The sequence below is a fragment of the Hordeum vulgare genome, chromosome 6H (genome assembly GCF_904849725.1).
Source record: "Hordeum vulgare subsp. vulgare chromosome 6H, MorexV3_pseudomolecules_assembly, whole genome shotgun sequence".
In the NCBI taxonomy this organism is placed as follows: domain Eukaryota; kingdom Viridiplantae; phylum Streptophyta; class Magnoliopsida; order Poales; family Poaceae; genus Hordeum; species Hordeum vulgare.
In genome coordinates, this window is record NC_058523.1 from 542,088,641 (window position 1) to 542,112,209 (window position 23,569).

The following is a 23,569-nucleotide window of genomic DNA, read 5'->3' on the forward strand; positions in this document are numbered from 1 at the left end:
CGCAGTCGCTTCACTCGAGCTGTGATCTCGCCAGCTGAAGCTGTCCCTGACTGTGATCCGCCCACGCGTGCGGCTTGATGGGCCGAAGCGTAGCCATCTGGTTGCTCGTCGCCGCCTCCCTCATCCTCCTGCTGGCGGACGCCACGCATCCCTTGCCGCGGCATGCTCCAGGTACGCATGAGTGTTCTGCATCCTAGTTACATGCTGTGTGTAGGTGAAGGTGATTGATGTGGTTTCGTTACTGATGACTAGGTGGCGGCGGCGCCGGCCAGTGGGGTCGACCGGAGGGGCTGCGCCGTGGAGGGACGGTGCTGGGTGTGGGAGCTGCGCGGCGCCTGGGGCAGAGGACGCCGGTGAGGCTGCCTCCCACGCCGGAGCCCAATCCCGGCAAGGGCATGGGGATGCGCCGCCTGTCCCCGCCTCCGTCGATCAGAAATAGTGGCCATTAATTTTGTAAAGACACCCACCAGTCTTGGATGGTTTCTCAACAGCATTTGCAGAATAAAAACGAGAACAGATGACCATTTGTCAAAATAAACTCTCTTCCCTTTATTTTGTCAGGCCCATCTCTAAGTCATCTGTCATCTCATCCCAATGCAGAGCTTTTCCAAAAGTATGGATCTTTACCTCTTTTTTTTCAGGTTCACAAAAATCTAGATCTGATTAAAGCGAAAATCTCCTCTTGCTCCTTAATTCCGACAGTCAGCACCCTGTGGCGCCTCCTAAGAGGAAGCTGGGTTGTGCCAGGTGGGAGGCGCACCTTTCAGTTTCCTGTTTACACCATGTATTGTTATTGCATCAGACTCAAAATAACAAATGTATATTAAGCAACATTGAGCAAGGATAAACCGGGGATTTCAGATCATCAGCAACAAAATAGAAAATTCATTATAAACTTGATGGAACGAGTGACACATGCATCTTGATTCTAACATCACATTGGTAGAGAGTACTGGAATCATCTCTCCAATTTTTTTAAAAAAATAGTGAAGTAAAACATGTAACAGAAATAGTATGCTCTGCAACCTAGAAAACCAAGTGCATTAAGCTAATATTGCAGGGAGAGATTCATACTACACTTTAGAGAGTCCTTTATTTCTTGCCTCCGACCATGCCCTTCTGTGCTCCAGTTGCACGCTAACGCATGTCAATACCTCTAGCTAGCAATGGTCGCTGCCACCTCAGCTACAACCCCCACAGCCAACACACACAACCCTCAGCCACTGTATTGATCTTCACTTCTTAAAGCATACATCATAGCACTAATTTGGAACCAAATGTGATATCTGTATAGACAAGACAAATTTAACTTCTTATGCACATAACACTCATAACTTGTTGATGATAGTAGAATTAGTTTTCGAGCAGCAAGACCATGTACACAAAAATTAGAATAAAAGTAAAGTATTGGTGGAGTTTTGCATATTCAAATCCATTATGCTCTTTAAATGACCAGTTTCACTAATCCACTTCAGTTTTAGGCATAGCTCTTATACAAGTAGTAACTAATTGAATGCATATAAAATAGCAAAACGTAAAAATAATTTACGCTCGTCTTTCTTTAGTTTGACATGTTCCTGTTTGCTGATTGCGTTGTTGGCCCAGACCCGTACAACAAGTACTCTCCGCCGTACTTTGTACGATGCTATTCCAACGACCAGTGCTTTTGGTGGTCAACCACACGCCCTACAAGAAGAACAGATACACCGTAGTGGTAGTACTAAGCTAGCATACCCACAGGTGGATGGATTGTTGCTGGACACCACACTGCTATAGCTAGCTTAATCAACTAAGCTAGCGATCAACTCGCCGAGCTAATTCGATCAGAACGGAATACGCACTCTAGAACTCGAGGTGATGGCTAATAGGACCGTGTCGGTCCTATGTTTGTATTTCTTTGATCTGAGTTCTTAATACACAGAGGTTACATAGGTATATATATTAGCAAACTAGCCTAATACTAAACCTAGTCGGTGACTGTTTCCAGTCCGAGCCGGACATGGAACCATACATCATGGATTATGCCAACAATCACCCCCTAAACATGATGTCCTTACTTTACAGCTTGGACGCCTATCCTTCTTCGCATCTCCGTGAACTTCTGTCGTCCCAAAGACTTGGTGAGGATATCTGCAAGCTGGTCGTCGGTACAGACATAGTTGACTTCAATCTTGCCTTCTTTCACGCACTGTCGTATGTAGTGATACCTTATATCGATGTGCTTGGTCCTGTCATGATGCACTGGATTCTTACACAGGGCAATCGCAGACTTGTTGTCAACATTGAGCACCACTCTTTCTGGTTCTTTATCTATGAGGTCACCGAGTAGCCTTTCTAGGCACACACATTGACCCGTTGCGGTTGCAGCTGCTATATACTCTGCTTCGCAGAACGATAATGCGACCACCTTCTGCTTTTGTGATAGCCAAGTTACTATGCTCCTGCTCAAGAAATATGCCAGACCCGAGGTACTTTTACGGTCATCCACATCTCCTGCCAAGTCGCTATCTCTGTAGCCAAGTAGGTCCACCATCTCTTTCCTTTTCTCTCTCAAATAGACACAACTGAAGTTTGTTGTCCCTTTGATGTACCTGAGTATATGTTTGACAGCTGCCCAATGTTCAGTCGTTGGTGCTTTCATGAAGCGACTCACTATGCCAACGGAATAGGCCAAGTCCGGTCGTGTATTCACAAGATACCTTAGGCTTCCAACCACACTTTTATAATCCGTTGCATCAACCGCAGGGGCTTCACTCCTTTTGCTAAGTTTAAGCCGAGGCTCCATTGGAGCATAAGTTGGTTTGCAATCCTCCATGCTATAACTTTCAAGTATATTCTTTGCATATGCCTCTTGACATAGTGTGATCCCATTCGGCTTTTGTTGTACCTCGATCCCGAGGTAGTATGTCAAGAGCCCTAGATCACTCATCTTGAATAGCTCCTTCATTTGTAGCTTGAATCTTGCAATCTCCTCTTCGTCTGCTCCAGTTATCAAGAGATCAACAACATAGATGCCCATTAAAAGACGATCCTTGCCTTTACCTCGCTTGTACATAGCATGTTCGAGTAGACTTTTCTCAAAACCAAGAGAAATCAATGTACGGTCAAGCTTGATGTTCCATGCCCTGAGGAGCTTGATGTAGCCCGTACAATGCCTTGTGTAGCTTCAACACCTTGTGTTCTTCTCCTTCTTTGATGTACCCCGGTGGTTGCTTCACGTATACTTCTTCTTCCAACTCCCCGTTCAAAAACGTGGATTTTACATCCATGTGATGTAGCCTCCAAGATTCTTGAGCCGCAAGACCTATAACTAGCCTCACCGATTCCATCCTTGTGACTGGAGCGAACACTTCCTCGAAGTCCACACCTTGCTCTTGCACGAATCCTTTAGCTACGAGCTGAGCTTTATGCTTGACCAAGTTTCCTTCGACATCCTTCTTGACTTTGTACACCCGCTTGAGCCCAATGGATTTGTGACCGTTGGGAAGATCAGCGAGCTCCCATACTTTGTTGTCTCGTATTGATCCCAACTCTTCATCCATAGCACTACGCCAACACTCCTCAGTATTTGCTTCTTCAAATTTTGTCGGTTCCTCGACGCTAAGCAAACATTGTCATCCTCTTCTTATAACTTCGACAAGATTAATAGTATGAAGTGCTTCCTCCGGATATAAATCCACCACTGGTGGAAGACGAACTCGTGTCGGTGGACGTTCCCTTGTCTCCTGTTCTGTCGAAGACGAAGAATTTTCATCTTGTGGAGTTGCCAAACTCCTGTTTTCTAGCGATCCAGGTTCTCTAGAATTAGTTGCACGTAGATATGAACCTTCAAGTCCACGTGCATGCCTTCCTGTCTCACAGCTAGCTTGAGTTAGAGCCATATTCTGGCCACGCCCAAGTTATGGACTTCCAGGCGCAGCTCCGAGGCTGCTCCCCTGTGGTACGCAGTCACTTGGTCGAGCGCTTCGAGCATTGCTTGGTGTGCTGCACGAGCCATCGCATGCCTCGTCTGCTGCGTCCTGCTGCGTGCCTTGGCGCGCCTCTGTCCCTGATTTATCTGGCGCGTTCGGCTGCGCTCCGTTGTCCGGAGAATCACTCGGTGTCGTTGTAGTCTCCGGTTGATTATCGGCATGCTCGTATTCGTTGTAAACAACGTGAAAGATTTCTTCAGAGATCGGGTATACTGGCTCGGTAGAGTTCCAATTCCATGACCTTGCTTCTTCAAAGACCACGTCACGCGTCACAACCACCTTATTGGTAGAGGGGTTGCACGCACGGTACGCCTTCGAGCCTGCTTCATAGCCAACTAATATCATTGGAGTACTCCCATCCGCCAACTTACTTGTATGCCCGACCACCGTCTTCACATGCGCCACACACCCGAAAGTACGAAGATGATCAACCGCGGGATTATGTCCGTACCATGCTTCGTACGGCGTCATCCCAACCACACTCTTGGTTGGAGCCCGGTTCAGCAAATAAACGGTCGTATTGACCGCCTCACCCTAAAACTTTCCCGGAATCCCTTTGCTCTTCATCATTCTTCGTGCCATTGCCACCATGGTTTGATTCCTCCGTTCCACAACACCGTTTTGCTGCGGTGAATATGGCGTCGTAAGATACCGCTTGATCCCATGTGCTTTGCAAAATTCTGTGAATTCACGAGACTTGAACTCCCCCCGCCTGATCGGTACGGAGGGCCTTCAGCTTGGCTTCGGATTCTACCTCGGCCGCCATCTTTACTTTCCTGAAGGCTTGCAAAGCTTGGTCCTTCGTCTTCAACAACACAATCCACATGTATCTGTTGAAGTCGTCGACGATGAGTAAGAAGTATTTGTTCCCAGCTGGGGTAGCCGGTGTAATGGGTCCGCACAAGTCTCCATGGACCAACTCAAGAGCTTTACTTGCTCTAAAGTTTCCCTCTCTTGGGAACGAGGCCCGCCTTTGTTTCCCAACAAGGCAACCGTCGCACACTTGCTCAACATGATCAATGCACGGTACGCCACGTACCATCTCCTTTTGTCCAAGTTGCCGAAGAGCCTGGAAATTTAGATGACCGTAGCACGCGTGCCACTTCCATGCCGAGTCCTCCATGCTTGACAAGAGACATACTGGATCCACACGATCCAAGTTGAGGACGTAGAGTCTGTTTGGCGACCTCTGCACCTTCATGATCAGCATCCTCTGACGGTCATACCCCATAGATAGCCATCTTCGAGCACAATCTTGCAACCACGCTCCTCGAGCTGGCCAAGACTTATGATGTTGCTCTTTAGCTTGGGAATATAGTACACATCTGTGAGTACCTTGTGACCGCCATTCTTCAGCTCAAACAGGACAGTACCTCGCCCTGTGATGTCAATGGTCCGCCCGTCACCGAATCGAACCGTGCCTCCAACCGAGAGATTTAGCTCAGGAAACTGGTCCTTGTGACCGGTCATGTGGTTGCTTGCTCCCGTGTTGAGGTACCACACGTGCCTCGCCGTGTTCACCCTCTTCTTGTCATGAAGGTAAACCTTCTCTTCGTCGAGCGTGACAACCTCGGTAGCCGGTGCCTTCGGAGCTGGACCATCCTCGTCCATAAGATCACATACTTCGACCATGAGCATCATATCGCTATCATCGCCTCCCTTGGCCATGAGAGCTCTTTCCTTCGGTGGATTCTTGCAATCAGACTTGAAGTGACCGAGGATTCCACAATTGTGTCACCTTACTTTTTTATGTCAAATTTTCTCCTTGGTTTTCTAGCCTTTTTTTCCTGTCCAGCGAGGTCCTTTTTCGCTGGGCTTTGCTTCTCCTTTGCTTTACTGCCGCTTGTGGATCCACCCTGCTTTCCTTTCGACAGGGCCATCCATTGCGCCATTGTAAGCATGAGATGCTCACTCTCCTTTGAATCGCCGAAGCTGAGATGAATTCTCTCGTCGTGGGCCTTGAACCTTCCGACGAGATCTTCGACCGTGAGAGTGTTCAGGTCAAGACATTGCTCGATCGGCGTGATGATTTGGATGTAGCGTGCCGGCGCGGCGCACACAAATCGTCGGACGATCGCAATTTCTTCTAGGGTTGAACCATAGCCGCGTATGCCGTTGACGAGGGTCTTGAGACGAGCGGCAAACTGATCAACCGTCTCGCTTTCCTTCATCTTCACACACTCGTAGCTTCTCATCAGGGACTGAAGGTGTGCTTCCTTGACACGGTCATGACCCTGGTGCAGGATCTTGATTGTCTCCCATGCCTCCTTCGCCGTTTTCTTTCCGACGAGGTGTTGCAGCACATCCTTCGGCATGGCGGAGTAGATCGCCGTTAGTGCGTGACGATCCGTCCGGTACTTTGCCGCGCCCTTCACGTACTCGGCGCCGCCGGGATCGACGGCTTCCCATAACTCTGCTCGCTCCATGTTCATCGCCCATAGTGCGTAGTCCTCTCGATCCAGCCGGGGGAATTGCGACCCCCCAACCATCGGCATCGGTGCTTTAGCTCCTGCCACAACGATCTCCTTGCTTGGGTTTGACATGATCCTTCGATTGCTTTCCGAAGATCACGCCAATAAACCAAGCTCTAGATATCAATTGTTGGCCCAGACCCGTACAACAAGTACTCTCCGCCGTACGTTGTACGACGCTATTCCAACTACCAGTGCTTTCGGTCGTCAACCACACGCCCTACAAGAAGAACAGATACATCGTAGTGGTAGTACTAAGCTAGCATACCCACAGGTGGATGGATTGTTGCTGGACACCACACACTGCTATAGCTAGCTTAATCAACTAAGCTAGCGATCAACTCACCGAGCTAATTCGATCACAACGGAATACGCACGCTAGAACTCGAGGTGATGGCTAATAGGACCGTGTCGGTCCTATGTTTGTATTTCTTTGATGTGAGTTCTCAATACACAGGGGTTACATAGGTATATATATTAGCAAACTAGCCTAATACTAAACCTAGTCGGTGACTGTTTCCAGTCCGAGCCGGACATGGAACCATATATCATGGATTATGCGAACATGCGTATCTTTTTTTCTGTTTAAGAAGACAAAGAGCATGTGTGTTCTAGAAATTAGCAATTCCAGAATTCTCTAATAGGTTAAGATTGTTCTATGTGGATTATTTACCCATACCTAGATGGATGACCTCATGTGTGTTCCACAAATTACCTATTCCTGAATTCTCTAATAGGTTAAGATTGTTCTGTGTTTATTATTTATCCACACCTAGATGGATGACCTTATGATATACATGTTCTAAGACCTAAAAACATGTTCTAAACTTTGATGAGAGAGAATTTGGGGGGGGGGGGGACTTGGGATCCTCTAATCGAGCATCCGATCTACCCCTCCACGTGACGATGATGACGACATCCCAATGTGAGGATGGATGACAGCGATGACATCGAGGATGCAACTATGCGAGGATGGTAGGTCGCCACTATAATATATTATCTGGTTGTCAATCTACATGTACATTGCAGTTCTTGAATCGAAGGCAACAACAATGAATTTCTACTTCAAGGGTACTTCTCTTGCAATAGCTACGTGGATCATAAAAAAGAAGAAACATAAAACAAATATTTTGGTGTTCAGCAAAACTAATAATTGTGCAGAGGAAGAACTGATGTCAATACAAATTTAAGGCAACCAACCTATGGCAACATAAAAATAATCAAGTGACATCACTACATAATTCGATACTACTGTTGGTAAAAAATTGTATTGGGTCGCATATCTACAAGAGAGCAACAATACTAATGGTGCAACAGTAAATCCAATACAAAGACACAAAAATGAGAAAGATTATACCACTACCTTCACAGCGGGTGGATGCAGTGGAGGAACCTGGTTGCCAGCATCATACGCATGAGCACAAAAGTTTCAAAGAGTGTGCCCGAAAATGACCTTATTGATTGCGTGTTTCTCTCCTTGCCACAAGAAGAAATCGTACTACATAATTGTTGATCAAAGGCGTATATTCATCAGTTACAGCTCCAGGAAGATCAAACACATATCTCGAGTGAGTAAGATAAAATCAGTTGTACTACACATGCAAGGTTTCAATTCGCTATTTAGTTCAGCAATGTCTCCATGTGCTCACACATGTTTTACTAATTCTAATGGATGAAAAGAAAACATTGTATCACACTGATTTTCACGAAGCAAAAAAGTATGTGCATTCTCCACAGGAACAACATACTGCCATTTATATTGTCCCCCCAAAAGGGAAATTGGATAGTATTGACCAATGACTCCTAATAAGGCACAGTTAGCCAATTATTGTAGTAATACAACAATATTTCCTACGAAAAGCAATGACATGCTCCTCTAGATCCAGGCATAAAAAAACTTCCAGTGAGCTCACATTTGATGCAGTTGAATGACGCTGCTTCCAATAAAATGATTCTACATGACATTGCTATTAAAGCCTCTTTTGATAAAATATTAAAATACAAGTTTTTGATCACGAGCTGGGCGTAGGCCTGCAACATTTACCTCCTCCTTGTTGGCGCTTGTGTCCTCCTTCCGCTGCTTCTTCTTACTCTTCTTGTGTCGGTTCTTCTTCTTATTCTTCGCCTACCTCCTCGGGTCTATTGCAAGAAATATGGATCCAAAACTATTGATAAGGTCATTAGAATCAAAATTGCGGTGGAAGAACAGAAGAGAAGTGTGGATCTTACCCTGGCCAAAAGAAAGGACCTCATCCTCACCCCACCCTCTCACGCCGGTCACCCGTTTCAGCCGCCGCTCCACCCTGCATAATAGAACCGGTCCTATCGCTCTGTCTCCTCCCCGATGCCATCGACCATACGGACTCTGTCATCTGCCTCCATGGATCTAGATTCGTTATTGAGTAAAAAATGGGTAGGATATGAGATGAGTGGGGTGTGGGGCTGCGAGGGAAAGGGGGATGGAGGAGGCGACATGCGGGGAGAGGCGACAACGCAAGATCTGCGGCGTCGGCGACCCAGGGGAGAGAAGACGAGGCGAGTGAGGAAGAGATAAGGAGGAGACGTGTGCGAGGAAGAAAGGTTTCTGTGATCAATAGATATTTTCATCTGGGGGAGGTGTTACCTGAGGGAAGCCTTAAAAAATAGCCAAGGTACAAATTTGACTCGCCCGCACAGTGGAGGTTGCTGAGGTGGACAAGGCCAGCGAGCTCTCCTTGCCCGACGCTTATTGTGTTTGATGCCCCCCCTCCGCCACCGCAGAACCCTGAATCCTGATAAGATGACTCTTAAATGACTTTAAATCAGGCGGTTCGTTTTCTCCATACAAGTCTATATCACCAAATAGGAGCGGACACACATTGGGGAATAAACTTATCATTTCTAATACCACCATGCATTTTATATGATTAATTAGCAACAAACCAACGGTCACAGAACGACAAATCAAAATAACGGTAGCATTGGCAATGAAGGAACACATTAAAGTAGGCTTAGACATGAAAATGGTAATGTTTTGGAGATGGGCCTAAAAAAAAGGGAGTGAATTTTACTATCCTTCTACAAAAAAAGAGAAGAAGCTTTGAGATGACTTTTCTTTAGGCATGATAGTATCATTGTTGTTTCTACATTAGCAGTGTGATTCCACTTATGGCAAACCACAGAGAGTATCCATTTGTTCGGATTTTTTAGGCCGGAGAGGTAACTCAATAAATCTCTCCCTCCCTCCCCCCTCTCTCTCCCTCCCTCCCTCTCCCTCTCTCCCTCCCTACCCCCCTCTCTCCCTCCCTACCCCTAATAAATCTCTCTCAAAGCCTCTCGATTTGGGCTTTAATTGTTGAAAGGTTACAAATCCTCATTACGCTCCATTTTCGAATTTCCCCAGTTGCGTAGTTAGTCCTACAAATCCGAACTAAAACAGTAGTTTACTTGATTGCATTTGTAGTCCGAGAATCTAAGTAATTAACTTTCCTACTTTGGAGATAGCCAGACATAGTACCTTTTTTAGGAATGTTTCAAAGAAGGGCAAGATGTAACTAGGGTTTATTTTGGAAAATATAATCAACCCATGTACACAGAAAACTAGGTCAAAACAATAAATGCATGGTTAAACCAAGCATGCATGGCGGTCGAACAACTATCATGTAGACATCCTAGCGTCGTTCACTAGCTGATATGACCTATGCTCCCCAAAACTGCACCCACGAGCCCACAAAGTAAACCTCTACCACCATGTACATCCGTCCAATCATGATGTGAAACTAAATCTTAGGTGCCCACTAGCTTGTTTTGTATGACCCTCAAGTAGCCATGCAAGGTATTATTTGAGTTGCTTTCCGTCAACATTGATCTTTAGCTCATCCTTTCTTTCTAGGAATGTCTCAAAGAGAGGCATCGTGTAAGCATTATTTTAGAAAACAGAATCGGCCCACCATATATGTAAAACTGGGCCAAAACCGATAAATGCATGGTTATTGAAAGAGAACATGTAGAACCCCATAGGAGGGAAACACTTGGCAACTATGCCCGCATCATGGTCTAACAACAACCATGCATGCATCCTAGCATTGCTCACCATCTAATATCATCTATGCCCCCCCCCCCCGAAACCATAGCTACAAGCCCACAAAGATAACCTCTATACCATCAGGCACATCCATCGAAATGTGGGTAAGATGTGAAACTAGCTCTTCGACAACGCCTTCGAGAATTAAGTGGTACTGAATACCTAATCGAGGTTAGGATACATGTTTGTATGATGCTCGATTGTCTTATATTTGGGTATCATTGCGTGTGAGCTAACAAAGGAAATTACAATTAACAAGCGCCTAATTTTGCCTTAGGAATTACTTTTTTGTACGGTATTAATTCTTTTCTTTTTTGATCTTGAATATCATTCTACTACATTAATTCAGATGCTCAACAGAATCACTGGTGACCAAAATGAGTAAAAAACGGGCCCTACCTCCACGCATATGAATGAGGATAGTGCACTAGGTATGCACCATGTGCAATTAGAAAGTCCATTGCCATATTTCTATGTTTATAATAATGAACAATGTATAAGCAATTTTGTTAACTTGGATGTGTTTTTTATTTCCTAAAAGAGGATGGAACTGAACAATTTTCCATGCCATTGCCATTGATGGCTTGCATCACTAGGAGGGGAGCGTGTTTCCACCATGATTGCAATCATGGCCCAATTTGGGATGGGGATTCTCGATATGGTTGATATGGCTCACACTTGTAGCCACTACCTCCCCGATCTCATTTCATATAAATAAACCCTAACCGTCATGCAAGGCGTTATTTGGAGTGCTTCCACCAACATTGATCTTCAGCATGTCCCTTTTGGGGGAGTTCGGACTTGGGTGATAATGCATCACTCGAAAACGAGTGGTACTAGTACTTCTTAGAATTTTTGTAGTAATGTATTCATAATTAATGGCAAAAGATCTCGCTTTTGGCATTATATTTTGGTCCAAGTAAGTTTTCGCCAAACTTCGTTGTGTTCCAGCATGCAAGAGCAAAAGTTCATACACCAAAAAGAGGGGAGCATCTATACACCGCCTATTACGAGCTCAAAGCATCTATCACTCGTGTCGGTCCATAAATTGTTACTCATTTTGGTCATTGTTGTCCCTCTTCGAAAAGTAATGAATAGCAAGTAACTAATACTTGTGTATGTGCATATGGGAAAAAGTAACATACGACACTAGAGACAAGGTTTGACTCAGGACATCCAATTTCTCCTTTTCAATAGGAAGGAATAGCCAAACCTACCCACTCTATTCATCTAACAATTATCTTAGAAATTCATGCATTATAAATTTTGCAATGTACTCTTTCCAAAAAACTTCTCTCAACTAGGAGCAAAAAGCTCTATAAAGCTAATAGAGAAGCCATTTGGACCTGAAGCAGTATTTGCTTTCATGATTTTTCACAACTTTGTATATGTCTGCACTTATGAAGAATCTGCGGTAAACGAGTGGTAGCTTCTAAAGAGTGCCAAAATCTAGAGAAGAGCAACATGATATGTATTAAAGGAAGTTATGGGCTTGAATCAGATGTTGGATTGTCACCTTGAACATACAAAAACAACAAAGCCTTTAGTCCCAAACAAGTTGGGGTAGGCTAGAGGTGAAACCCATAAGATATCGTGACCAACTATTGATTCTGGGACATGGATAGCAAGCTTCCACTCACCCCTGTCCATGGCTAGTCCTTTGGTGATACTCCAATCCTTCAAATCTCTGTTTACGGACTCCTCCCATGTCAAGATCAGTCTACCCATACCTCTTTTGACATTGTGAGCATGCTTCAGCCATCCGCTATGCACTTGAGCTTCTGGAGGCCTGGACTGAATATGACCAAACCATCTCAGACGATGTTGGGCAAATTTCTCTTCAATCGGCATTACCCCAACTCTATCTGATATATAATCATTCTAGACTTGTTCCTTCGTTGTGTGGACACACATCCATCTCAACATGCGCATCTCCGCTACACCCCAACTGTTGCACATGTCGCCTTTTAGTCGACCAACACTCAGCGACATACAACATTGCGTGCCGAACCACCGTCCGATAGTACTTGCCTTTTAGATTTTGTGGCACTCTCTTGTCATAGAGAATGCGACAGTCACGGTGCCACTTCATCCATCTGGCTTTAATTCGATGGTTTACATCTTCATCGATATCCCGATCCTTGTGTAGCATTGACCCCAAATATCGAAATGTATCCTTTTGAGGCATCACCTGTCCATCAAGGCTAACTTCCTCCTCCTTGTGCCTAGTAGTACTAAAACCGCACCTCATGTACTCGGTTTTATGTCTACCAAGTCTAAAACTCTTCCATTCAAAGTTTTGTCTACATTGCTCTAACTTAATGTTGACCCCCGTTTGACTATCATTGACTAGCACCACATAGTACGCAAAGAGCATGCACCATGGTATATCTCCTTGTATATCCCTAGTCACCTCATCCATCACCAAGGCAAAAAGATAAGGGCTCGAGGCTGACCCCTGATGTAGTCGTATTTTGATCGGGAAGTCATCACTGTCGCCATCACTTGTTCGAACACTTGTCACAATATTATCTTACATGTCCTTGATGAGGGTAATGTACTTTGCTGGGACTTTATGTTTCTCCAAGGCCCACCACATGACATACCGTGATATGTTATCATAGGCCTTCTTCAAGTCAATGAACACCATATGGAGGTCCTTCTTTTGCTCCATGTATCTCCCCATAAGTTATCGTACCAAGAAAATGGATTCCTTGGTCGACCTCCTAGGCATGAAACCAAACTGATTTTTGGTCAAGCTTGTCATTCTTCTTAAGTGGTGCTCAAAGACTCTCTCCCATAGCTTCATTGTATGGCTCGTCAGCTTAATTCCACGGTAATTAGTTCAACTCCTAACACCCCCTTGTTCTTGAATATTGATACTAATATACTCCGTCTTCATTCTTCTTGCATCTTGTTTGCCCAAAAATGAGGTTGAGAAGCTTGGTTAGCCATATTATCTCTATATCCCTCATACCTCTCCACACCTCAATGCGGATACAATCATGGCCCATCGCCTTGCCTCCTTTCATCCTTTTTAAAGCCTCCTTGACCTGTGACTCTTGGATTTGCCACACAAAATGCCTTTCATCAAAGGAGTCGTTCAATTCAATGGTAGGTCTCTCACTCTCCTCATTCAACACTTTGAGTACTCCCGCCATCTATGCTTAATCTATTCGTTCTTCATAAGGAGGTGATCTGCTCCATCCTTGATGCATTTGATTTGGTCAACGTCCTTCGTGTTCCTCTCACGGATCTTGGCCATCTTATAAATGTCCCTTTCGCCTTCCTTCGTGTCTAGCCGCTGGTAAAGGTCCTCATATGCCCGACCCTTTCTTTACTCGCAGCTCGTTGCCATCTTGCACTTATCTATGTTGTCCGCACTCCATTCTAGGTATAGGAGTCTGAAACAATCTTTCTTCTCCTTAATTGCCTTATGGCCATCATCGTTCCACTACCAGGTATCTTTAATTTCCCTTCTACTTCCCCTGGACACTCCAAACTGCTCTAGCGCCACCTTACGAATGCAAGTCGACATCTTCATCCACATGTTGTCTGCATCCCCTCCTTCCTCCCAAGGGCCCTCCATAATGAACCTCTCCTTGAACGTGAGAGTTATCTCCCCCTTGAGCTTCCACCACTTTGTTCTAGCGAGTTTGGCATGCTTGTACCACTCGACAAGAATCCAAAAGCGGAAATCGGCAACCACAAGCTTATGCTGCGGGACAACACTCGCTCCAGGTATCACCTTACTATCTAGGCACGCACGACTCTCTCCTCTTCCCGAGAGGATGAAATCAATATGACAAGAGTATTGACCATTACTAAAAGTCACCAGATATGATTCTCTCTTCTTAAATAGGATGTTAGCTACGATCAAGTCGTAGGTTAGCGCAAATCTTAATATATCTTCCCCTTCTTGATTCCTGATGCAATAGTCAAAGCCCCCCTTCAAAACTTGTGTTAGATGTGCCCACATGGCCATAGAGATCTCCTCCTATGAAGAGCCTCTCGCAACTGGGTACACTCCTAACTATGTACTCACGGCCTTCCGAGAACTCCCTCTTGATGTTCTCATTATGGCCTACTTGCGGGGCATACACCCTAATAACATTGAGAATTCAATATCCTACTACCAGCTTGAGCAAGATAATCCGGTCTCCACGCCTCTTGACGTCTACCACTCCGTACTTGAGGCTCTTGTTGGTGAATATGCCTATACTCCATTTCTGTTTGCGGTTGTCCTTGTGTACCATAGCTTGAAACCGGTACCCTCCACCTCCTTCGCCTTCTTTCCCCTCCATTTGGTATCTTGGACGCAAAGGATAACAACACCTCCCCTTACCGTCGTATCAACCACCTCCCGAAGCTTACCTATCAGAGACCTTACGTTCCAGCTACCTAAGTGGACCCTTCTAGCCTCGCCTAGTTTCCTCACCCTTCGCACTTGTGGAGTCAAATGCAAAGACCCTTGCTCATTTTCCACTACACCCCGGGCGCTGATGTAGCATGCCACTAAGGATGCGATGGCCCGATCCTTGCTCACTTGCTATCGTATCCAGATCATGATACGATGTGGCACGAGGAGGGTGGGGCCCCTATCCTTTCCCATTTGACACCACACCCGGGTTTCGATGTGGCACACCATTCAGAGGGTTACACGCCCCTATGAAAATCTTTTGGATTTCATCTACATAAGAGTGAGCGAGTTTTTATGTTGGCTCGCCAAGCCTATCACAACCCTCCTCCTTTATCCGAAATTGGGACCGGCTATGTTGAGACGACATAGGTGGAGTTGTCATCCGGAATATAGAGGAAGCAAAAATAGCTAGCTCACGAAAGATGAAACATGGGCTTGGCTGCTCACCCCCTCTGGTTTCCCGTAACTTGATGGAGGAAAAATTCCTCGATATTTGGAAAACTCCTTCATTCAGATCCTATCACCGGCTTTCAAGGACATTTAGTGGGTAGTTTTATGTTCACTTTGAAGCATACAACGACATCTTTCTTCTAAAACCTCACAATCAGGCTGACCTACATGAGTCAAAAATCAAGTAGGTGCAGGTATGATCAAGCCATGTTGTTAGCCTCAAAGGCAAGCCTCTTGAACCGAGACCTGTTCCACTAGGGTTTGACGAACAATAGCCTCCAACGATATACCTCCGGTCCCCTCGCCTTCTTTTGTCATCTTGGTAATGAGAGGTGGGAGAACCTCATATCGTCAAGAATCATAAGGTCTTCATAAACGCCTGGTGGTTCTTATGGTGTTTTTTCGGAAAAAATATACATTCCTTCTTTACGGGTGCCATGGAGCCCAAAAGGTTTGTGTCATCGCAAATTGGATTATTCAGATCGGATGAGTTCATGTTAGGGTGCCATGTTGCTTTGCTGGTTTGATTCTTCATTGAGTCGAAATCTTTCTCAACACTAGGGCGAGGATCTTGTGGTTAGACAACCTGCACTTCCAGGGAATCATCCACAAACCAACTATGTTCATCGCTTATAACTTCCAGCATTTTGAATTGGCGGCTCAAGGGGCTTTCCAAAATCTTTATTGGTAACAAAGTTCGCGCGGGTAAACAAGTCGTGGTGTCATTGCTCCGATCGTATTGCAGTTTGTTTACTCAAAATCTTGACAATATTCCAACTTGCAAAGATTGGTACCACAAAAAAGACATTTCATTTTAATTCCTACTTGTATGAGTTACTTTGTAGTTTATTGTATCTTGGATCCAAAGCATTGGACCCGTAACATTTGCGAGTGTGGATGAAATCACATGTACTAAAAAAAATATGTGCAAATAGCTATCTAGAGTAAGTGCATATCACAAGGAAAAAAGTTAGTACTGGAATTTAAATAATATCAAAACTTTCACACATAGAGGACAAAAACCACACAAAAAACAATGTAGACTATTTTTTGGCTAAAAACATTTGAATAGTTGCATCTATATAAAAAAAGTGTATGCTTTTAATATATTTAAAGTACGACATAAACCATTTTTATGATACATGATGATTCTCGAACCACCTTTTTTATACATTATGATTTTTCTTACTTGATAAATATTTTCTAAATACAAGATGGACCTTTTTACTAAAATGTAAACAAACCCGGTTTTACTACACGATGAACATTAATTAGCACACAAGTTATTTTATGATATATATAGAACATTTAAAAAATCATAAACCTTTTTAAATCAAATATAATTTTTAGTAAATATGAATATTATTAATATATACCATATTTTTTTGTTACACCCTTAAGATTTTTAACACACGAAAAAACCATTTTTTACAACATGACACATTTCTAGTAGATAATGAAGAAAAATAACCAGAAGAAAAAGCAAATAGGAACAAGGAAAATTAAAAAAAATAGAAGAGAAATGAAAATCAGAGGGGAAAGACGGGACTGAATTAAAAATAAACCCACTCTGGCAAGCATTTGTTTAGTCCATCAACTCCAATATTGAGCCGTCCCAAAATAGCTCCACTCTGATTTTGCGAAGGATCTAGAACCTCCCTTTTTTATCTTCTATTTCTCCTAGTGTTTTTTCATATTTGATTATTTTCACTACATCCTTTCTTTTTTTCATTTTTTTATTTTTAGTTTTTCATGTTGGACATTTCTTTTCATTTATTATTCAGTTACTTATTCAAGTTCATTTCTTATATATTTTCATTTATAGACATGTTTTGAAATTCGGGAGGATTTGTTTGAAATCATGAAATTTTTTGATTTCGAGTTTGTGTGAAATCGTGAATACTTTGTAAATTTGCATACAATTGTTCAAATCTTGATTTTCTAAGTTGGTGAACATTTCTTAATTGCGCATTTTAAGAAACTCTAAACATTTTCGAAATTTAGAAATAGTTTATTAAAAATTGGCGAACTATTTTATAGCAAACAGTTTGTAAATACCTGAACATTTTTTGAAAATTGTGAACATTTTTGAACGGCAGAACATGTTTTGTATTGAGGAACATCTTTTGAAATTTGATAACGCAATCATTTTTATATGAATAACATTTATCTAGAATACTTGAATATTTATTGGTAATTAATAAAAAAATCATCGGACCTTTTTTGAGTCGATGAACTGTTTTGCAATTGATAATCATTCTAAAAAATTTGAGAACACAGTTTTAACAATTTATGACTATTTTTCTGCATCGGCGAACCTATTCTATTGGATTAGTATTTCTTGAATCTATGAACATTTTTTAGAATTGAGAAATTTGTTTTGAATCGGCGTATAATTTTTAAAGGTCATCAACCTTTCTTTATTTTTACGAAGAGTTATTTTAAATGCATATAATGTTCTCGAATTCATGAACATTTCCCTTATCTGTGAGGAATTTTTGAATCAATGAACTTCTTTCGTAACGCACGATCATTTTTTGGTTTTTAAAACATTTATATAAAATTATGAACATTTTTTAATACAAAAACATTTTATTAAAAATCACTAACATTATTTGAATACGTGAACCTTTTTCAAAATTTTGAACATTTTTTTAATCCACAAACATATTTATTTTAAATTCACATTTATTTGAAAATTTCAAATTAATTTAAATCTAAAATTACAAAAACTAGAGTAGAATAGCAAAAACAAATAGAAAAAAGAAGTTATTTAGACATAGGAAAAAACGAAATAAACAAGGTCGCTGCTAAGCGTAAGTCGGCTGATTTCATGGGGAAATCAGTCGGCCAGCCAGCCGTCCGATCTAGGCCCCGAAAACTATTGGATTTATGCTCGCGTCTTTCTCACAAAAACGTGATTGCAGTTTCGTCTTGCTCCTGCATCATAAGTTGAGAATGCTAACAGAAAAATTCCCCACTCTCCTCCGCTCCTGTTCCACGCATACGGGGAGTGCTGGGTGGAACGACGAGGTGTGGCGAGAATGCACCCATGGCATCATCGTTGGATCGTGGCAGTGCATCTGCAACTGGTGACCTACTGCAACGCAACTCCCTTGCTGGACATGGCAACAACGTCCTCCATAACCATTGCAGCCCGACCGCTGTATTTGCGAGTCAATCTACAATTCGCGACCTCTACAATGCAGCTCCGCCTCCATAGCCATTGCAGCACTGCCGCCGGGCGTGGCAGCAACGACTCTGTGATTGTGCTGCTCGAATGCAGCAACGCCGCTGAGTGTGGCAGAAGCGTCCCCATGCTTCTCCTGCTGGAACGCAGCTCCAACGCCGGGCATGGCAGCAGCATCCTCGTGCTTCTCCTGCTGCTAAATAGCTCCATCACCGGTGTGTATGCATCGTTTCTCCTGTTGCAATCAAGCTCTGCCACGGGCATGGCGGGAGATTCCTCGTGCTTCGCCTGCTCCAACGCGGCTCCGTAGCCGGCGCGGCAGCAACATCCTTGTGCTTCGCATGCTGCAACACGACTATGCCTCCAGCGTGGTAGCAGTGTCCTCATGCTTCACCTGCTTCAACGTAGCTCCATCGGCGGCATAGAAGTAGTGTCCACGTGCTTCGCCTTCTGCAAATGCAGCTCAGCAACCGACGTGGCACCAAACAACATGAGGTGACCAACGACCTATATTTTCTAGCATCGGAGCCTCTGTAGTAGGGCATCGTTCGCCGAAAGCCGACTTGCAGCGGGAGATGAGAGAACATGGTGGACAGGGATAAGATGGTAGATGGTGGAAGCAACGAGATGTGAGAGGGACATAGGAAAGGGAAGACAAAGACTCACAGGGAATTTGGAAGGGCGTCGCGAGGAGATAAGGTTGGGAAAGAAGAGCAGTTGGTGGCCTCGACAAGACATGTGTTGCGTTTTGGACGTGACTTATCTCGCGAAAAAATCAGTCTATCAAAAGCAAGAATTTTCCAATAAGCAAACAGAGCGCACTACATGAATAAGCTTCTTTGCCATCTGCCATAGCGGGCGGCAGAGGACCATTTCACGGATGGCAAAGGTCTTTGCCTTCCATCGATGAACGGCAAAATTTTCACGCCTGCTAGGGCCGGTAAAGAGCTTCTTTGTCGTTTGGCGCCACATAGCGGACGACAAAGATCTTTGTCGTCAGCTAAAGCCCCCAGCAGACGGCAAAATGTGTTCAACAACAGCAGCCACGTACTTACTCCATTAGGCTGCTAACGGAGCCTTTGCCCTATGTTGGGAGGCGGCCCTTTGTCGTGTCGATGGGAGGCCTTTGTCGTCTGCCAGGCGTTGGCGACACCTGCCAGGGGGGCGGCCCGTTGCCATCTGCCAGGGGCGGCTCTTTCTCGTGTGTTGTGGGCTGTAGCAGACGAAAAGTGACTATATAGGACAAACGACTCCTCCCAGGTTGCATAGGTGGCTGCCACATGGCACCTTTGCGATGAGCTGGCACACGGCAAAGGCCTTTGACGTCCGCTAGCAGACGGCAAAATAACTGTATTGCCACTTTTTGCCGGTTTTCTGTTATTTCCGTGCATTTTCAGAATAGATATATGATATATATAATTTCAAACATCATATAAGAAGCATAGGCTATGTATCCAACATCATCGTGAAAATATTGAGCAAGACAACAAATATTTTCACATAATTCATCCGTATATACACATTATTTGAAACATCGCATCGTTCATCCATAAAAATCGAAACAAAATGAAAAGCATAGCAGCCCATCAATGCCACCTTCCATGAAGTGAAACAAATCTGCAAACTGAGAACAAGAAAGTTAGAAGGAGAAGAAGAAGAAGAAGACTATAAGAAGAAGCAGAAGAAGAAGAAGAAGAAGAAGAAGAAGAAGAAGAAGAAGAAGAAGAAGAAGAAGAAGAAGAAGAAGAAGGAAAATAATAAGAAGAAAGAAAAGAGAAGCTGATGTCTACGCATGCTTCTATTCTTGTAGATTATGTTGGGCCTACAAGTGCAGAGGCTTGTAGGACAACATCAATTTCCCTCAAGTGAATGACCTAAGGTTTATCGAACTCAGGGAAGTAGAGGTTGAAGATGGTCTCTCTCTCAAGCAACCCTGCAATTAAGATACAAGAAGTCTCTTGTGTCCCCAACACACCTCATACAAAGTTGTATAGGTGCACTAGTTCGACGAAGAGATGGTAAAATATGGGTGAGTGACAAAAGTGAGCATAAACGGTATAACAATGGTGAGAAACAAGGCCGAGGCTTCATACTTTCACTAGTGGCAACTCCCAACAACATTAACATAGTCTAAGCACATGATATTTCCACTAAAACATGCAATGGAGACGTATTCGGAGGTCATTCCTGTGTGATGAAGAGAGGACGAGAATTATGTAGGGCTACAACTGGCGACCTACTAAAACGCAACTCCCTTGCCGGACATGGCAACACCGTCCCCCATAACCATTGCAGCCCGACCGCTGGATTTTGCGAGTGAATCTACAACTCGTGACCTGCTACAATGCAACCCCGCCTCCATAGCCATTGCAGCACAGCCGCCGGGCATGGCAGCAACGACTCCGTCCTTGTCCTGCTCGAATGCAGCACTGCCGCTGAGCGTGGCATAAGCGTCCCCGTGCTTCTTCTGCTGGAACGCAGCTCCAACGTCGGGCATGGCAGTAGCATCCTCTTGCTTCTCCTGCTGCTACATAGCGCCGTCACCGGTGTGTATGCATCGTTTCTCCTGCTGCAATCAAGATCTGCCACGGGCGTGGCGGGAGCTTCCTCGTGCTTCGCCTGCTCCAACGCGGCTCCGTAGCCGGCACGGCGTCAGCATCCTTGTGCTTCGCATGCTGCAACACGACTGTGCCTCCAGCGTGGTAGCAGTGTCCTCGTGCTTCACCTGCTGCAACACGACTGTGCCTCCAGCGTGGTAGCAGTGTCCTCGTGCTTCACCTGCTTCAACGTAGCTCCGTCAGCGGCATAGAAGTAGTGTCCTCGTGCTTCGCCTTCTGCAAATGCAGCTCAACAACCGACGTGGCACCAAACAACATGAGGTGACTAGCGATCTATATTTTCTAGCATCGGAGCCTGTGTAGTAGGGCATCCTTCGACGAAAGCCGACTTGCAGCGGGAGATGAGAGAACATGGTGAACAGGGATAAGATGGTGGATGGTGGAAGCAACGAGATGTGAGAGGGACATAGGCAAGGGAAGACAAAGACTCACAGGGAATTTGGAAGGGCGTCGCGAGGAGATAAGGTTGGAAAAGAAGAGCAGTTGGTGGCCTCGACAAGACATGCGTCGCGTTTTGGACGTGACTTATCTCGCGAAAAAATCAGTCGATCAAAAGCAAGAATTTTCCAATAAACAAACAGAGCGCACTACAGGAATAAGCTTCTTTGCCATCTGCCATAGCGGGCGGCAGAGGACCATTTCACGGATGGCAAAGGTCTTTGCCTTTCATCGGTGAACGGCAAAATTTTCACGCCTGTTAGGGCCGGTAAAGAGCTTCTTTCTCGTGTGGGGCCACATAGCGGACGATAAAGATCTTTGTCGTCAGCTAAAGCCCCCAACACACGGCAAAATGTGCTCAAGAGCAGCAGCCACGTACTTACTCCATTAGGCTGCTAACGGAGCCTTTGCCCTATGTTGGGTGGCGGCCCTTTGCCGTGTGTTGATGGGAGGCCTTTGCCGTCTACTAGGCGTCGACCACACCTGCCAGGGGGGCGGTCCTTTGCCATCTGGCAGGGGCGGCTCTTTGTCGTGTGCCGTGGGCTGTAGCAGACGAAAAGTGACTATATAGGACAAACGGCTCCTCCGAGGTTGCATAGGTGGCTGCCACATGGCACCTTTGCGATGAGCTGGCAGACGACAAAGGCCTTTGACGTCCGTTAGCAGACGACAAAATAACTGTATTGCCACTTTTTTGCCGGTTTTCTGTTATTTCCATGCATTTTTAGAATAGATATATGATATATATAATTTCAAACATCATATAAGAAGCATAGGCCATGTATCCAACATCATCGTGAAAATATTGAGCAAGACAACAAATTTTTTCACATAATTCATCCGTATATACACATTATTTGAAACATCGCACCGTTCATCGATAAAAATCGAAACAAAATGAAAAGCATAGCAGCCCATCAATGCCACCTTCCATGAAGTGAAACAAATCTGCAAACTGAGAACAAGAAAGTTAGAAGGAGAAGAAGAAGACTATAAGAAGAAGAAGAAGAAGAAGAAGAAAGAGAAGAAAGAGAAGGAAAATAATAAGAAAGAAAAAAGAAGCTGATGTGTACACACGCTTTTATTCTTGTAGACTATGTTGGGCCTACAAGCGCAGAGGCTTGTAGGACAGCAGCAATTTCTCTCAAGTGGATGACATAAGGTTTATCGAACTCAGGAGAGTTGAGGTTGAAGATGGTCTCTCTCAAACAACCCTGCAATTAATATACAAGAAGTCTCTTGTGTCCCCAACACACCTAATACAAAGTTTTATAGGTGCACTAGTTAGGCGAAGAGATGGTAAAATATGGGTGATAGGTGTGGCAAAGCAGGGTAATATAAATCTGTAATAAAAATTATAACAAGGTAGCAAGTGACAAAAGTGAGCATAAACGGTATAACAATGGTGAGAAACAAGGCCGAGGCTTCATACTTTCACTAGTGGCAACTCCCAACAACATTAACATAGTCTAATCACATGATATTTCCACTAAAACATGCAATGAAGACGTATTCGAAGGTCATTCCTATATGATCAAGAGAGGACGAGAATTATGTAGGGCTACAAAAGCACACCTCAGAGTTCGTAGTTCTCATCTATGTATTTCCCAATATCACCACGGCCATCTAAAGAGAGTACCACAATCAACACAACATATCTCAAGGATAGTCAAAGACAAGCACCAAAAGACTCTCAATCTTCAAACAATTCACAAAAGAGGAAATCACTCATGAAAATATTCTTCTAATCCATGCCCAATAGAATGCTGTCACCATGGTCTCGGGGATTATACTAGATAAGATCAATTGAGTACATCAATCCAATACATAGTAGAAGGGAAACATCATGGGATCACCCTAGATTAACATAGCCTATGATCAAAATTAAGATCACATCATGGAAGAGAGAATTAACCACATAGCTACTGTAGAAGACCTCAGCCCAGAG

The 23,569-nt window shown here is 44.2% G+C and overlaps 1 long non-coding RNA gene across 1 annotated transcript; it reads right to left on the reverse strand.

The window, feature by feature from the left end:
• Positions 1-778: 778 nt before the first annotated feature.
• On the reverse strand, positions 779-9,029 carry LOC123406334. Its single transcript, XR_006612104.1, has 4 exons — positions 8,672-9,029; positions 8,487-8,581; positions 7,806-7,940; positions 779-1,286 (listed from the first exon to the last, which is right to left on the reverse strand). It is a non-coding gene; the product is annotated as an uncharacterized LOC123406334 (long non-coding RNA).
• Positions 9,030-23,569: the final 14,540 nt, after the last annotated feature.